At 35.9% G+C, this 18746-nt stretch overlaps 1 protein-coding gene across 5 annotated transcripts in view; it reads right to left on the bottom strand.

Moving 5' to 3' along the window:
• Nucleotides 1-16758, bottom strand: part of LOC139986026 (beta-1,4-N-acetylgalactosaminyltransferase bre-4) — a 39533-nt gene extending 22775 nt beyond the window's left edge. Inside the window, exon 1 of one of the 5 annotated variants that reach the window (XM_072001039.1) lies at nt 16184-16758. The gene's annotated coding sequence lies outside the window, so the exon portion shown is untranslated. Of the gene's footprint in view, nt 1-3092; nt 3112-4342; nt 4370-7637; nt 8362-15134; nt 15403-16183 lie in introns of those variants that run through there. The other 4 variants (XM_072001040.1, XM_072001038.1, XM_072001041.1 and 1 more) reach the window with 4 other exon arrangements.
• Nucleotides 16759-18746: the final 1988 nt, after the last annotated feature.

Below are 18746 nucleotides of genomic sequence, written 5' to 3'. Positions count from 1 at the left end.
TTTAATATATAATATACATATATAATATTTACATATTTAATTATTAATTTCTAACTTATCAATTTATAATTAATTATTAATTTAATTAATAATATATATATATATATCACATATATATCAATTTTCCGTATATTTAACGGTGTTACAAAATAATGGTGTTTAATTTCTTGTGTAGTTTATTATGATAATCTCTTTATAGAAACAGTTGCAGTATCTTCATGCTGAACTGTTTTAAGAATGTAACGAGAAAGAAATTAACTTTTTAAAATAATGTGCTAAGAAAGATCTGTACTTTCCCAAAAATGTTATAAGATAAGAAAGAGTGATAAAAGAGTGATGAATTTGAGTGTAAAATACTTTTTTCAGACAAAATCCTAAGGATAAATATGGGACGGATTTGAAATTTTTATTTCGAATAATAATTAGAAGCTAAATTAAATTGAATTTGATACACATATATTTACCACAAGGCTCTTCTCTCAGAAACCTCAATTATCTTTGTTTGAGAAATTCTAGCAATTTCAATATTATTCTCTACCATCGAAATGGCAGAGTGCGTAATGAAGTATCCAAGATAGAACTTGCACAGAGATATAATAAGACCCTTTGCCAAAGTTAACTCGAAGTTAGGTCAGATGGTTCAGAATGGCACTAGCGGTAGTTGGCACTGTTACTCGCCGCTGTGATTTCCACAATTAAGATCAAACACCGATCAAAAGATTATGAAGCGGAGATATTTTATTTTCAAACGTGTGCAGATTTAAGATATATTGTTATGAATCTGAACAGTAAGTTGGACGACAAACAACGTGAATATTTATTTTCTCTCGTAAGTATGTATAGTTTTATCAAATGGGCGTGAATATGCCGAAATACTTCAGTTACCGGCTACGCCCAGTTATTCGATACTTTACGTTACATTACGATCAGAGTTTTAAAAACCTTCTAGTTCCTTAAATGCGACCTGATAAATTGTTAATAACAATAATAACAATAATAATAACAACAACAATAATAATGATAATAATAATAATAGATTATCGACAAATTTGCAGTTGAAATAAATTAATCAAACGGACTGATTCTTGAAGATATATCAAAGAACAGTGGTTGATGGTTGATAGCTGCTGTAAAATTTAACGAAAACAGAATGAGAAGATCAATGCCGCATGACTGGCTCCAGCACAAGTATCCTTAACATCGTCATATAAATATGAGCTCATTACAGATGGTACTCGACAAAGCACGAACCAAAGTAAATATCCAATAATTTCGTGAAAGAAGGTAAAAGAAAACATACCTTCATATTATATCCTCTACGCCTCCTACTACAAAAGCATTAATCGCCTCAAATTATGTCCCCCGCGAAACCATCTACGTTTATTTGAAACATTTTTCGTTAAAATCGTTACTTGTACAATAATCGTGGTTACGTATACATCCTGTATACATATACAGGTATACTATATTCGACTTGTTATCTGTGAATTAAGCGGAAATACATTTTTATCAAATGTAGTTATCAATATAAGTAAGCGGTAATACCGAGACCACGATGACGATAATATAAACCTACTTTTACATTTATGAACATTCAGTAATTTTTTTTAATACTGAATTTATAGTACGCTGATCTCATAAAAAGATATTTACTTGAGTATCACTTCCAATTATTGATTCATTATTAATTGATGAATAGTAGTACTATATATTTAGTAGTATATATTATTTACCTGTACTTATTACGCACGTTTTATGCAGACAGAAAAAAGAAAGATTAAAATTATCGGAATATAAAAGAGTAGACGTCTACGAATGAAAGACCGAAGAAGAAAGAAAGAAGAGAAGAACCGATTTAGAGCGCTTAATAATATGTCTTCGGAGTTGGCTGGCGAATGACTCGAAAGGGTCAGCTTGCAATTAGCTCGAGGAGGTCGCGAACTTTGCCGAGGAAATAAAGTTCCCTCGTGAATTGGATTAACTTGCGTATACAAACGTGACACGAAGGTTGGTTGGACGTGCAATTTGTTTCTCAGAGCCGTGCGTAGTTACCACAAAATATGCTCAAGGGCCTTTGTAGCATCATCATGACATAGACGCGTACTTATTCGCGATACACGAACGTCGAGTATGTAAGATATCTCGAGTGGAGTACTTTTAGCAACCGGGAGCCTATTCTTGCGTTAAGTTTCTGCACGAACGTTGCGAATGAAAACAAACTACACGTGCACCGTTCGGGAAATTTGCTTCTTTAGCTTTACAAGCAAGGACATGGCCAACTTCTGTCGAACCGTTGGTACGATGCCAAATATCATGTACATGTAAATGCGTTTACTGTTTCTTGTCGCGACGTTCAGTTTGTCAAACGGAACTGTAAGTACCCAATCTATTACTCGTGTGTTCCCATAATACTTTCTATGCTTCGAGGCAGAGATAACGGTTAAATATGTTCCTTCTAAGAAACCAATTTATCCCGCGATTTATCATAACGTTCAACATTACTGACATTCCGAGAATACAGTTACTTTCCTACAAATGAACTGAGCATCAATCAAATTCTAATTAACTTCACCGCGCTACTCATTGACTTTGAAAGACAACGAGACAAAACGTTGCGCTTCTCGTACTGGTTTCATCGATAGGGGCACTATAAAAACCGGATGACACGATCGAGATCGCGTGACTGCCTAACTCGCCACGTAAATTATTTATGAATTAGAACCTAGTGTGTGCTGTCTACAGCGATAAACACGTGCACAAGCTAGCTGTATAAACGAGAACTAGTGCGATTTATATCTGTTTATTAGCTAACCATCCAAGAACTACTTTTTTCTAAGCTAACATTCTTCTTTTATTCGACTACGACAGAGGGATGGTATTGTGTTTGGTCTTAATGTACGTATGTGTGTAGGTTTGTTTGTTTGTGCTCTTGTAACTTAAAAACAGCTTGACCGATTCTAACTTTACAGGCTATGTAGCACATTGAGACAAATAAAATGGCGAGAGATACAACAGCTGCAAAAAACGTTCGTGTGCTTAAACCGCTAAATTCTAAAAGAAAATGTGACATTTTTTTATTATAGCGCATTTACCTATAGGTTCTCGTCGGTGTCAAACAGGATTAATCTAAAAAGAATTAAATAAAATTAATATTAAAAAAAAGGTACCCGATTATGCAATACTAAAAGAATAAAAAATACAAGATATACGAGTTTCACTCAGAAATATGAGATACATATTCAAATAGGTACTTTCAAGTAACTGATACGGTTACCGAATTTGCAGATAAGTAACGTTTAAAAATACAGTAGTTTGTTTCCCGCAGTATTTATAGAGTTTAATTGTTCCTCCGATAATTTTAAACGTCACTTACCAGTAAATTCAGTAACTACCGTCCGTGCGAAAAGTATTCGCGCAATACTTAAATTTAACAAAATTATCGTAGAACCTCGTTTAGTAACAAAATTTTAACGAATAACAACATTTATTATTATTAAAATTATTACATAATATTATTATTAACATTTTCACGACAGTAGTAGGTATCGCACACTCTTACTTTTTTTTTAATTATTCTACAAACTTGTAAAAATATATACATATTTTTCATTTGTTAAAATTTTGTTAATAAACGATGTTCTAGAATATTTTTGTTGAAATTAATTACTGTCCGAATACCTTTCACACTGAACGTATACCAGTTACTTAAAAATATCTGAATGTGTACCTCATATTTCAAAATGAAACACATACATTTTGTATTTTTTATATTTTTAATTTCACGTAGTCAGGTATCACCATTTTTTAAATATTTTTTATCTCTCTATAATATTTTTCTCGATATATGGAGATATAGGAATAACCGTAACTCTAAGGGAAGAGAAACGTAATGAAAATGAATATTAATTTTATTATACGTAATAAGGCGCTCTCTTTTTTCGTGTTCCTGATGCGTAACACGACTATGCCACTACGGTCACACAAGAAAATTCGAATTACACCAGGATACCACATTACCATAAATTGCACGTGTCCTACGAGTACAGTCACGATAATCATACGCGCGTTAATAATGAGGACGAGAACATGTCACCGATCCTATAAAATATTCCGTCCAATTTATGGAACATACAAATATTATTTGCACCATACGCAGGCTTTAGCAACAAATCAAGATAATGTCACTGGAAATATGATGCGCGGGGTATCAAAGAGTTAACTTGGAAGTTGCCAAAAAATTAATTTGCTTCCTATTATTCTGTCGAATGTAATCAATGAAATGAATTAAATCGTTGTAAAAGCGCATGATAAATTATGACGAACTGAATCTTTCTTCACTTACAATTCAAATTCGATTACGCCGTCAACTGTATATTCCTTCTTCAACTGAAACAAACAAGTCGAATCGTTCTCATTTATTCTGTTTTTTTCCTCTACTTATTTAGCGATTCTTACTCGCCCATAGATAAATAATAAGTGATCAGATAATGAATACCGTCATTAATAACCTACAGGCGGAAAAAAATAATGAAAAATACAAAGTTCACCGATGAACTTTGAATATGAGTAGTTTCCACGTTATACCGATACTAAAGCAATTATAATGGAAAATTTTCAACTATTATAGGTAAAAAGGAGAAGTAAGATAAACTGAAGTTATGGAAAATAGGTCTAAATATATACCGGTAACCATACATTAATTTTAAGTTGGTGCAGAAAGTGGAAATTTTTTTTTTTTTATTACTAACAAAGAATATTATTTCTTCTTTTAAGTCACATGTTTTGAATTCTGTACGTGAATTATTGGAATTACAAATTTGTATCAGATATAGATAAAATTCTAACAAAATTAAATTGAAAAAGCTCGAACAATTTTCGTTCTTTTTTATTCTTTCTAGCGACTAGGTATCCTTGCTATTTACCAAATATTTTCGTCCAAGCGAGCAGAATCCACTTTATGAAACGTAAAGGGTGCATCCTACGTATGGCGATAAAAGCGATTTTACGGTAGCTTGAATTTGGAGCAAGTCCAAGTCGAAAATCGATCGACCTTTAAACTAACCAAGCACATATACGCTTACCACAACGTTACTGGACAATGAAATGAACAAAGTATCACTTCACCGTCGGGATTCGTCCCGATACAAATCTATCCTTGACAGGAAAAAAGTTTATTTAGAGCGAAATTGTTTCGCTTTACGCGTTAAAACGAAAGACGATTTCTTGAGATATAGTAAATATTCTTGAAATATTGCGCTCGATAGAAATGACAAGATAAAAGGTAAAAAGGCTGATAAAAATGGTAAAGTTGGTTTTAAAAAATATAAGAACTTATCGACAATAATGTACATATCAATGTGGTAAATTACAGAATGACTAATACAAATTGCAAAAATGAAACTAAATAAGTTTCATCGTTAAAGCGTGATTTACTGTTTATACCAGAAAAAAAATGCTACACACTGGAGGAAAGATGAGAAAAAGATAGTTGAGGATACGCAAATGGAAACTTGCTCTCGGATGAATTTCAATCCTCGAATAAAAACGACCAGCTCAAAGCATTTAAACGAGCATAAATGTAACAGAGCTAACCAAGCAAATGAAAACGCGTTTCGTTACTACGCGCTTAGATCGTTTTAGGCACAAAACCTGTATGTCGTAAAAATGACGAAACAAGAATAACATCAAGATTAATTAGCCCAGAAGAAAAACAGCCTGGTGAATTTTAATGACTCTCAATACGTCGTCGGCTGAATGTTTTCGCACGTTTGTTTATCTAAGGAACTCGAATTATGATATTTATTCAAGCATATTGTAGATTCTTATACGACAACAGATCAGAAGTTTCAATAATTTTTGTGTCTGGAATACATCGAATTGTAAATGTAAAGAAAGATAGCAGAATAGCAGCGTTGGTTGATCACGTGTTATAATGTCGGTGTCTTAAATAATACGGCAAAGTATATGTGAGGTAATTTCGTAAAGCATAAATAGTTAATAGAATTTCATGTTTGTTAACAGACGTTTATCGCCTTATTTAAAAAAATAAATATCATAGATTCGTGGAATTCTTATTCAATCGGCTCCAATTATGTGGTTTTGCGTTTTAAAACCATCAGCTAACTAATCTTATGTACACATGTGTATAGGTATGACAAGATAATAATAACGACTGACCGGTAATTGTGTTCATTACGAAATCGTTTATATCTTCGAGAGCATTTGAACAGCAAGTGTATGGGCAAATGAATGAAACCGAATTTTATTTATTCAACTGAGTTAATACATTTATGTAATATTCATCGCTGAAAGGACAAAATTAATTTAGCTACTCTTTCTGATTGAGATTCGATCATGAAGAAAATTCGACCACGTGTAGTTAATTTATTTATTCACCACTAATAAATCGACACAATACGCAATTTACTCATTACGGTGCATGAGAACGTTCTGCGATGTTAACGATAATACCTAATGTATAATACCTAAGAATACGTTTCATGTTTCGATCAAATATATCAAGAAATAAAATTTAAACAAATTTTATATAATATACGTAATATATCCATAGAAGCTTTTTTTGATAGATATTCAAATACTTTTGTAAATAACTACATATGTATATACTTTCTTCGATATCGTGTTGTGACAAGTCACAGTCACGAATATCACTCGCCTCTGGCAAATCAAGAGAGATTTTTCATTGAAAATTTCCGATGAAAAACAAAACGTTGTTTTAACATAAGTTCTACCCAGAAAAACGTAATCATTTATTGTTTAAGTATCGGTATCGAACACATACATTCACCGATGTCACGATACCGTGACATTTCTGGGGGCGTTGCAATTTATGACAGTTAGACCTACTGTCACTTGAGCTAATGCGACAGCGGGTCAATGGCAGTCATGTAATCAGTCAAGTCGTTCTAATAATCAGCTCTCTCACTCTTTGCTCCTTCATCGGCAAATCGTTATTTACTAATTAATTTCATTTTACGGGTGAGTTTATTCTGCGAATAATATAATGTTCTATCAAACCTTTTCACGATCCATAAACGTTGTAACCGTCGCAGCAGACGTCGAATGACTATATTTCAGTGATAATCTCATCCATCTTCTAATCTTAAAACTAATTTATATATTAAATTCTGGAAATACAAATTTCTCAACTAGTCGAGCGTAATCGTATTATATAATGATTGTGCAATGCATATTTTGCTTTGAAAAAAACAAAGACGTGAAAAATATTTTACTTTCTATCGGAATGCGATATCGCAATAGTAGAACATTTAATCTAGTTGAACTATTAACACCATGTTATATATAATCACGAATACCATTACAACTACCGATGCGATAGAATTTTCAACTGTTAACTGGAATAACAGGTTAATTTGAGTGGCCAAATAAAATACTGTTTCCAAATAAAACAGGTACATCGAATGTTGGGATATAAATTACTGAGTATAAATACACTGGCATGATATCAAAGCAGGAGTAAAACCACGATCGGAGCAGAAGCAGTGAATCGCCGATTGGGTTTAATCGTTTCAGACAGATGCTCGAGAAAAGGAAAAGAGTTAATGCCAGTTCCCCTTGAATCGGCATTCTTGCATTCAGTGTTATATAACACTTACCTTTCCCACTTTCTCTCTACTCTTTGTGTCAACGACGACGCGCAGAGGCCGGTTACTCTTCCGTGCTCGCCCACGTGCTAGATACTCGCTTCCTTCCTTTCTCGCTCTTTCTTTTCGTCTCTGTTCGTCGACTAAAACCTACGCGAAACCGGCAACCCTGGCCTTTGACGCTTCAAACGTGATTCGTAGACGTCGAAAAAGGATGCGTATTTAAGAAAAGATACTTTTTCCAAAGCAAAACGCACTACCTGCTTGCATATTCTGGACGGCCACAGTGAAAACTATCGGTTCTATCGAGCGTTTCTCCGCATCGAGTCAGTAACTGACCTTCTCAACGCAACTGGTTTTCGCGTAAGTACACGTTTGGCCCTCCCCTTGTCAGCCTACAAGATCTCGTCACCATTCACTCGACATTCACCGCAACGTTCCGTGTTGCAGTCACGACTCTCGTGCACTCGGTTACTACTTTTTGTCCTTTTGCCAATTCTTCCTGTCTCTTTGCTCGGTTTCTCTTTCTTCTTTAGCGATCGTGTTGCTATCCACGTCGTACATCGACAACGCCGAATCGCAGAACCAGCTCCTCGCGTTGCGTCGCGTCTCGTGAATGAAAAACCCAGAGAAGGATCGAAAGAAACACGGATACGACCCGCGCGGCGTCTCGGCAAAGACTGGCGAGGTGACCGGCCGCGAAACGACGCGACGCCGACGTCGACGTCGACCTAAAGCACGACCGAGTCAATGACAGCAGGCGTGATTGGCCGGAGGCGCGAGCTCTGCTCGCTACATTGGTCGTCGTCGACACTTGCGAGTCGACACGAGTCAATGCGCTTTTTAATTAAACCATTTGCATGCATTGATAAAATGCGCCGCAAAATATCGACCAAGGTTACAGTTAATTTCACGCGACATTAGTGAATCTCGATCATTGTAATTTCGCGCGAACAAATATCGCTCCGTTTCTGATAACCTTTACACTACAGTTACAGTGAGCGAGATTCGCGCCAATAGCATAGACACGATTGTACAACCATAATAAACCTGGTACTATACATCTACGTCGCGGTAGTAAAAATTCATTTCATCGTTCACGCAAAAACGCGTCCATTGTAATAATAACATAAGAATCAATGTAAACGAGCAATGAAAAACTCGGCGTACTGTGTATATAGCTAATTATTTCGGAAAAGTTCGGCTCGTGCTTTGTATCACAAAAGCCTGCGGCTTTGCAAAAAAAGGACTGAGGGATAGGATGAATAATGAATATCGTTGAACGAGTGGGCGCAGGACACCGACGTTTTTGATTGCAGAAATAAAATTAAAGTTCGTACGGACGCACGATACCGAGACACGTGATATCTTCGGTCTGGTGAATTTCATTGCATTTCCTGTACAATATTTAAATGAGAAAAGCGAGTCACATAAAAGTACAAACTTGTCCTAAAAATGGAGCTTAATCGAGATAGCCCATAGGACATCCGGTCGAGTGAAACGAGCCATTGAGAGGAAAAGTGGACTAAGTCACTATCTTTCTGAATGGCAGTTTATAGCATTAATTTATTCCAATACTATATTAATCATACAAAAATGGAGGAATTTATTATTTCCAAATCAAATCTAAATAACGAAATCAGTTGAAGAATTCATAGCAAACACAACTTGTATTATAATTTTGTAGCTAAATAAAATTCTGTCAAAGGTAGGCAACTGTTCACGTACCTTTGAGCAATAATATAGTTTAAAGATATAGCAATCACCAGTTATATCGTTACCTGCAAACTTGTTGGCGCATAGCCAAACCATGTCAAACATACGGGCTACCCGTTACACGAGTACCCATAATTTTCATTCATATACGCAATATCAAATATATTTATATCTATAGTTCTATTTTTAGTCGATATTATAAAAATTCTCTTCGTTAATTTTTCGTAGCATTTCGAAAATAACAAAGACTCGTTCGTAAACGAACGAACTTACTGCGCATCGGATCGTGTAACGCTATATTGCACAATTAACGCGTGGCGTAGCTTTCTCCACGATTTTGTTAAAAAACTTCTAAATCGTAAGATAAGTCTGTTCCGCAAATTGAAATCGTTGAAGCGCAGTGAAAATTATAGCTCCGAGTAATTTTTTAAGCACAGGCGAATCTCACTTTCTCGACGCAATTATATTTCTAATCTAATTAAAGCCGCCAAACATTTATATTTGCTTTCCGACGAGACGCAGATTTCACGCTAACCTTGGCACTGCGATCTTCTCACGGTAGTGTCAACGTGTAACGCGCTAGTTCGCGTCCGGTGCGCTTGTCTTCCTCAGCGTATGTGCGCATACGTTGTATTATGCATGACTAGGGTGTTAAGTATGAAAAGGAAAGATGGAAGAGCTTCTTGCCGCGGGCGTGAGATGCATGAGAGGACGTCTTTCGCTCATCTTTCTGAAAGACAATGGAACCTGGCATCCGCCGCTTTGAATCAAGTTATTGGCACCAGTTACTTCCGTTTAACATTACGGAATTTTCGCCGCGTAACTTCTTTAATGGCCGCTAAATATATATGGCGGACATAATTGGTTAACGTACCGTGTCTTTGTTCCCTCGATAATTTCGGAACGAGCTTAAACGGTTTCATAGAATATTCCGTTACCGTGAAGCACCATGCAACCTACGGGATGTTTAACGAGCAAACTGCACTGCCCTAACACGATATCCCGCTGTTACCAACCAAAATATATCGAGTCTCCGTAGTATTCCCTACGTGACTTGAATAATTTAGGCAGCCGGTTTGAGTAGATCCTTCGAAATTACTGTTTCTCGTTATCGATGCGACAGATTCATTCCGGGGCGACTGGACCCGAGGCTAATCGACTACAATTAGTTCTCTCTCCCATAAAACATCTCGTTGATCCGTGTAACAGAGCCTTTAAATTCGGCCGACGACCTATGGCTGCTGCGTTCGTGGAAAGAGTACGGAAGGCAGCTACCGTTCGAACTCTCCGTGCAAAAACTGATAAGGAAAATATATATTCCCATTCGACTTGGCTTCTATACTCTTTTGCGCTCCCTTAAACTCCGTGAATGCTGACGAGGTATCTTGGAACCTGGCCAATTTACACCCTACTCTTTTTCGGATAATCAGATAAAAACGCTATTGAAATAATCTCTTTATTCCTGCTGCAGATCGCAGTCCTTCGAACTACAAATAATATCCTGCCATGAAAAATTCACTGATCATTTAAATTTCCTATTTACTTTTATTGCTTTCTTATTGTTCGATAACCTTTCATCTTATCGATTCGTTATACAATCTCTTTTATCTTATTGAAGATTCGTTATATAATCTCTTTTTTCTTACTGAAGAGTTAACGTAATCAGTAACTACTACTTGACTTGTACTCGAGACTGAAAGGAGATGATCCAGCACGCGTGGAATTAATTTCACGCCGTCCTCGTTTATCAGAAACCAATCGAGATTGGAAATGTGTTATTTACTCGTCAATCACGTATTTACAAAAAGTAAGATTACTTTGAACGCTTTTATCAAGAACTATGACTAACCGTTAATCGTTATTTAACGTTATAATTTGCCAAATAATCGCATAGTCGTGTTATTGTATTTCATATTTAACTAAGAATCCTATATTTGCTACACCTTGTTGCATCGCAATAATGTTCATTCACAGTGGCAATTTAACTTGTAACGGTTTGTTGCGCGTATGTAAAAAGTGTAATTACGTTTGAAAGGACCATATTTCAAAGAGGTAATATCGAGAATTGAACCGAAACGCTGTGTTGTATAGTGTTGCATACACTATATTCCTATTACACACTTATACCAACACTACTTTTATGCTTTGCATTGAATACAGAAAATAACTATGTATAACCACTTCATGTGCACTCGCATTAGAAACCTAGAATCAATGATTATAGTTGCAATGTCTGTTTGATGACATTTATCACAAGTATCAACATGCTAAAAATAAGTTTAAAGAAATCGACGACCTCATATGTTCATATCGTAATGTAATTTGTACCATATTACTTGATACAATATAATAGTCACTACATACTCCATCTGAACTCTATTTATTGGAACGAAATTTTAGTTAATACCCAATTAACCAAATACATGCAGATTAAATGCTATTATCTGATTATCAACTCCTGTTATATGAATTCTAGTGATAGGTACAATAGGAGCTTGATTATCCGATCTAATCATAACACACGTTGTTCGGCTAATAGAATAATTTCGCTTTAAGAGATGTCATTTAAGTATTTTGAACTACATATACGTATATATATATGTATATGTTTCTCCAAATTTTCGCATTCAGGTTTTCAAAGTTCCAGCTTTTTCGAAGGGAACTAGCGTTTAAAACTAACGTTTTCGTGAGGAAGATGTAAATCTGTACCGAATAAAAATTCTATCACAGCATTCGCGATACGAATAGAATCGTCCAAACAGCAATCGATACGTTTATTTATGACAAGTCGTTATGACAGCACTCTTGAAATTGCTTCTCCTTTTGCTCCGAGATTTATGAGTCAAATGTTGCTCGCAACCAATATCAAACATCAGTCTTATCCTTGGTCGTTACAGAAATGCAATTTACATATTGCGATACGAAAAATAACAAGGAACAATGCCAATGCTTTGTTCCTTAAATCGAATAAGAAGAAGACACAGAAATGTAATATACCTTCGGTTTTCTCGAATATTTCCAAGAGATAAAATATTTTGGTTTTTTATTTAAGGAGGACAATATACATCTGTGCTTTGAAAAAATGTTTTTGAGAGTTTTAACTTTCAATGCAAGACACGTAGTTCACATCGATCTGCTGCAAACTCGTTTAAGGTAATATACGGAGAGGCGCGAGTTCCTGGAACGAGGAACATATTTTCCGAAAGCCATGCAGTTGTATCTGGCGGAATTTACCGTTAGCTTCTCCTCTATGAGGAGAAACTAGAAACATTTGCTAAATTGTAACTACCCAAAAATATCAATGCACCTAGCTAAATGGTAGTAGAAATGCAAGACATTGAGAGGGTTTTATCCTTTCAACGAAACACTTGTATGTTATACGGACACGAATTTTTTCTTTCGATCCACTAGATTTTACCAGAACTTACGTAACTGATAAAAGTATGAAGAAGCTAAAGTTCATCGAGCTTCGAGACTGGTCACAATAGTTCTTGAAATAGACATAATGTCGCGAATAATAAAAATGCTAAGAATGAAATTTGGTTCCATATTTCCCCAGTCTGTTTACAAAATTTCTTTAAAATGTTCTTTCAATGTTATGTGGTATTCATGGATTCGCTTAACCAGTCAGATAACTAGTCGGTGAAATAGCTTTACGGCATATCAGAGCACGGTGTTTCTGCCTGTTCCTTTCGATTTTCTTGCTTCTTCGGTTGATTCGCTCCGCAAAACTCAGGATAGTAAAGTTAACTTGCCATCTTACCAAAGGTACCGCGAAATAGCACAAATCCCCCGCCCCGCATCGTCAGCAGTGCACGGTTTAACAAGGAAATCGTTAGACGGAGCGTGATTAACCCCGCCGTTGCGATAATAAACGAGCTACGAGCTTCATAACTCATCGGTGCCCTGGTCTCTTTCTTGTTTGCTATTATGTTCGCATGTTCTTCCTCGCCCTGCTCGATCTTTCGCCTCTAATTAATATAGATCACAAAACATTTGATACGTACTTCGTTTACTGCTAACACATGTTTCGGTCGAAAGCATAGAAACACATATGTGCAATTCCATACAGAGACGACAGATATTCTTTTCATCCACGAGTTTCTTATTTATCATGTATTTTATTAACGTCCATGTACTGTCGTTGCAAAAATGTCTGAATCTTCGTGAACAGTAGCGTATTTTGAACGTAGATTACGCGCGATACACGAATGCTACAGCGACACCTTTAAAAAGATGCGGAACAAAGCAATTTCGTTTCGTATCATAATCTGTACACGATAAACGTTGAAGAAAACAAAGGAAACAAACTTACAGCGAAAATGTCTACAGTACGACCAAGAGAAAACCTGTTTCGTAAAGTGATGAGAATGCACTATCGCGGAAGGGTGGAAGGTAAGAGAGACGAGATGAGCACGATGGAATTTCTTACCGTAATTATCGTGACTTCGTCGTAAGCATCTTTAATCATTTAGTCTATGACTAATTAAAAATAATTAATATTTAATTGAATAAATTAAATGTACTCAATTTTCCGTAGCATGTATATTCCATTTTTGTGTCTGTTTTTTAGGTTTGTCTGATATTAGAATTCTTATATAATAATTATCCTGCATTATTTTATATACAATTTCTAATTGCATCACTATGTAGGCAGTAGATAACTGTGATAATTATAAATTATATTGAACCGATTGGCTGCGACCTTGATTAGGATTTCATTACATTCCGAGATGTATTAAGATAGTGATATATATTGCATTTTCAGTTTATGAAAGCCGACAATTCGGTATTTAATCCTTAAATGCGATTTTGCAATTTATAGTACATTTCACAATGTAAAAATGTCATCAAAAATCGGCAAACCTTTTTCTAATAAAATAGCATGAAACTGAAAGCAAGAACGTGGAACACCTGGCTAGAACAGAAACAGAAATCGTTCGAGAAATTAAGATAGTTAATTTCGAAGATAAAAAAAATAGTTTGGAATGAGTTAACTTCGTAATCTGTTGTTCGAGAGATTGAATTTTTATCTTTTTTGTTTGATATTGCTACTTCAAAGTACTATATCTATATCTATATCACTAAAGCCAATAATTACGATAAATAATTTGTCCATCACGATTGGGACGCGGAATTTTTAACGACTAGAGCGCGCAAAAAGTTCAAGAGTTATCTGTGTTTGAATTTCACACCACGTTACGCAATTAGCACATTGCTTAGTAAAGATAAGTGTGTCCCTTGCGTGGTTTTCTTTTATGCTTCGAAACGTCAAACAACAGGTTGTGCAAGGTTGTTCCTACTGTTACGTTTTAGTCAGGTCAGTACACAAGACGCTATATTCTTTGTTTGACACAGTGCAATAAAAAAAAGTTAACCACGTAAGAAACTTAGAGGAACGCATAGATACGCGTGATTGATTTGCGCCTTTTTCGTGGTGAGATGGTGAAGGATGTCTAATCTAACTAATCGATCATGTAAATCAAATGTAAAGAGTAAGGGGAAAAGACCAACTAAAAAATTGGTGACCTACTGTCAGTCGTGACAAGCTGACATTTATAGATGCGTACATTCCATCTCGGCAGATTAAAAGCGGACTATCGAGCATTTAGGTCATCGCACGCACGGTCCCCATTGTTTTAACCTAATGTGTTGTTGAGAGTGGATTTGCACGGATTCCCCTGAATTTCAGTCTTTGCATATTGACATATGTCCGTATACCGTCGATTATGTACTACGGCAATGTACTGAATTTTAAAATGGTTCTTGTATAAAAAATGGAAAATGTGACACCATATTTTTGATCCGTTGCCTGTGCTAAGTATGTACCGATATTTCAATTTTCTTACTATCGTGTTCAAATGTTTTTGGGAATAGCTATAAATTCGTTTGATTGTCGCGTCGTCATTCGTTAAATCTAATAGTCGAATCGCGACTCTTCTTTCAAATTTATCAATACAGGCAAAATATATCTTACGCGGCAGTTTAATTAAACCTCGATCGCAATAAACGAAAACATGTCGCACTGAAATAATTCCAGTTAAACGATTCCGGTACTCTATGGATGAAAGAATACAATAGCGACGTGGCAACAATGATCGCATTGAAGAGACTGCGCCGATAAAGAATAAAGGATGCGTTATTTGTCTAACAAACGATTCCGCTCATTGGTTTGCCTTATTTAATGTCTCAGGAGTATTTGTTACAGATATCGTTATCTTACGACATTTCCAAATCTTTGAAATGTTTTCACGGCCATTTTCTTAACCTGTATCACGTAACAGAAATTTATTCCGATTCGTACCCTGGAGATTATGCAAATCTCTCGAAAAATGTTAATTCCATTATGGAGGAAAAAGCTGTAAAAGACATAATTACAACCCCATAATAACGAGTTTCCGACTCGCTGAAATCACATATTATACATAGAAAGAACGAGGCATATATATGCAACGAATAAATGCCAGTTATACTTTGCTTTTCGCATTTCTGTACCATGATTCGTAAACATTTGTTCGATATCGGCGAGCGGAACGATTTCGCGTGCAGATGTAACCTCTGGAAACACCCATTTACATATCGGCGATGGAGATTTAAATCATATATCAAAGTCGAGTAAAAAAGTTCTCTTTTACAGTGTAACCATATAGAACGTAAATAGCGAATAGTTTCGAGAAATCTATAAAGTGTCGAAGGAACGTTGTCATTTCGGTGCATCGTGACAGCCCTTTCGCCGTCAGCTGTCACGTGAGCGAATGAGTGGAAAAAAATAGCGAAGGACGCGATCGAAGCCGCTTGACAGTTTCGCGAGTCTTTTGTTTTTACGACTGCAAAGTACTTACGATCGTTCGATGCTTGCAGTGGTTACGAATTCCTGGGATTTTTCTACTTTTTCTATTTGCACGACCGAGCACAGCTTCCTTAATCCACGTCAGATTCTAGGCCCACGAGTATCAGATTCAGCAGTGAATTCCAACGTTACCGCACGCATTTTGTCAACAGATTGGTTATTAGTATTTCGGTGAATTATAATCAAGTAAACAACGACAGTCAACCATGTGATTGTATCGGTATCTCTTGGCAAAAAACATCGTCAAAGAGGACGAGGAACTCGCACTATACACGAACAGTTTGCAGGAGCACGCTCTCTCCACTCCTTCTCAGAAGCACGATCGCACGGTAAAACAGACACTGTCCTTGCGGGATAAACGGCGAGATGACACGTAGGAGAGAAGAATGTCACTGTCTGTTGACCAGTCACTGCCGTTGCGGCTGGACGATCCTGCGGGAAACTTGGACAATAGAGGAAGACGCAAGTCTCCGGTTTCGAAGCTCTTTACCGCGAACATCCTTGGGGAAAAGCTCTCACGGAGACAGATACACGTTCGACAGCGCCTACATGCGGTGATGCTAGTAACTTTTCATGTCAAAAACGAGAACGCGGTTTATTACTGTTCAAAGACGCCATATTGACTGTTACTCTTATACGCACCTCACGCGACATCTGTCCACCATTTTCCTTACTATATTTTAATAGACCGGTCGTTTTGTCGTTTTAGATTAAAAAGCGGGAACGTAATTATGCAAACAAATGGCAGTGAATTTGAAAAAAGAAAAGTAAATTAAGAAAGAATTAAGAAGAGAGCTCACATTCTACTATAACTCGGTAAGTGAACCATTATATTTGCTTTAAACGACCGATTATACTTGGAAATTGCATTGCGCATTATCTTGATAGAAATCGATGTATCGTGTTTGTAAATTGTCGACAACTTTATTTGGTTAGAAATTTGAAAAGATGAAACGTGTAGGAGGAATAAAGGAATAAATCGTTTTTATTGTTTAAATCGATGATTTCGATCTTCGTTTCTTTCATAGCTTATCCAACTTTTATCGAAATACCATCGAGTATTATAACTTTTCAACCGTTCGAAAGCAATTTAAGTACTACGAGAAGAAATCTATTAAAGAAAGTCTTTCGAATTCAGTAGCCGGTCAGTCCTTGAATCGTTCCACGCTTCTATTGATACTGAACTCTTTGAACATAGTGTTTTTATTTTCTTAGCCATCATATTATCTGTACGGTGATTAAATTTGCACAGTCAGACTATTTTATTTGAGCCTCGATCGATACTTACGAACAGAGCTTCTGCTTTGCGTGCTTCATTTAAAGAATCCTATAAAAGTATTTCAAATGATCATTGCGTCTTATTTTATTTAATTAAATATATCTCTCAATTGTATACATAGACTTTTATTAAAGTTTCAACACTCAAGGTCCCTTTTCAAATCTTTCAAAAATAATATTTTTCAAAAAATTCTTCGTGTATACAGATATAGACCTTTGTTAAAGTTTGATTGTTTAATTCCGTTAATCAGTATTCTAATAATTGAGATTTCATTGTATAAATGGGTATTTCGTGGTTTCTGTAATTAAATATGTTGAAAAAGAGTCAAGTTTGGGTTTGGAAAAAGTTGGCCGAAAGCAGTTTCGTATTTGGGACACCTATAGAACCGAACAGCGCCTAGGTAGTTACATTGAAGAGTAGTCTATTTCGTCTTTTGGTCGACGAGGCAGCCCTTTCTATTCGCACAACGCCAACCTTCCTCTTTCGTCCTCCCGGCTTTGCTTTCTACGCTTCCTCTCTTCTTCTTCTTCGTCTGAAACGCGCTCGTTTACCTCCTCTCTATAGAGTAACCTCGAAACATTTCTGCATTAACGTCCTCTCCTGTACTTCGTATAGATAGTCAGTGTTTGCTACCTTCTGAATAGCCCACCAATATACATATTCATGTGTCACCAGATTATATCTATAATTATTCAACTCAACTTAACCTACTCCAATTTTTGCTCTAAAATTATTTACCCCGAATAGCACAATCAGCTGGCTTGCAGTTTGTAAAATTAAGCAGCGCGACCTTATTTGCTTTATTGGCAAACTTGTTAGAGTTATACAAAAGAATTGATTAGCACCGGTAATTTGCAAAATTTTGCTAATGATATTAGTTCAGTTATGCTAGAAGCCTTGATAATAGCATTTGTAATCAGTTCGTTTAATATAATTTAATATAATCAATTTTGGAAAAGGAATTTACTTCGTGTAAGCGCCTCCATCTAGTGTGGCAGTAAGATAGCAAACTACCTTATCGTGTAATCTTTCGGTACGTAGTACAGCTGTTTAATGAGAGAACTTTATTCGAATTATTTTAGATTAAGCGTAACAGTGCACTGAATTGCATTTGATTAAAAAAGATACTATTCTCACATCTACATTAGAATATTTTATTTTTGCAACTGATATCTATCGCCATCTTTAATGTGTTTACGGAGGCAGAGAAACATTCTTATGAAACATAAAATCAATAAAAGCTATACTGTAAATAGCTAATGCGTTTCTGTAAAAT

The sequence above is a fragment of the Bombus fervidus genome, chromosome 3 (assembly GCF_041682495.2).
Source record: "Bombus fervidus isolate BK054 chromosome 3, iyBomFerv1, whole genome shotgun sequence".
NCBI classification, from domain to species: Eukaryota; Metazoa; Arthropoda; class Insecta; order Hymenoptera; family Apidae; genus Bombus; species Bombus fervidus.
This window is presented reverse-complemented; position numbering and strand designations above follow the sequence as displayed.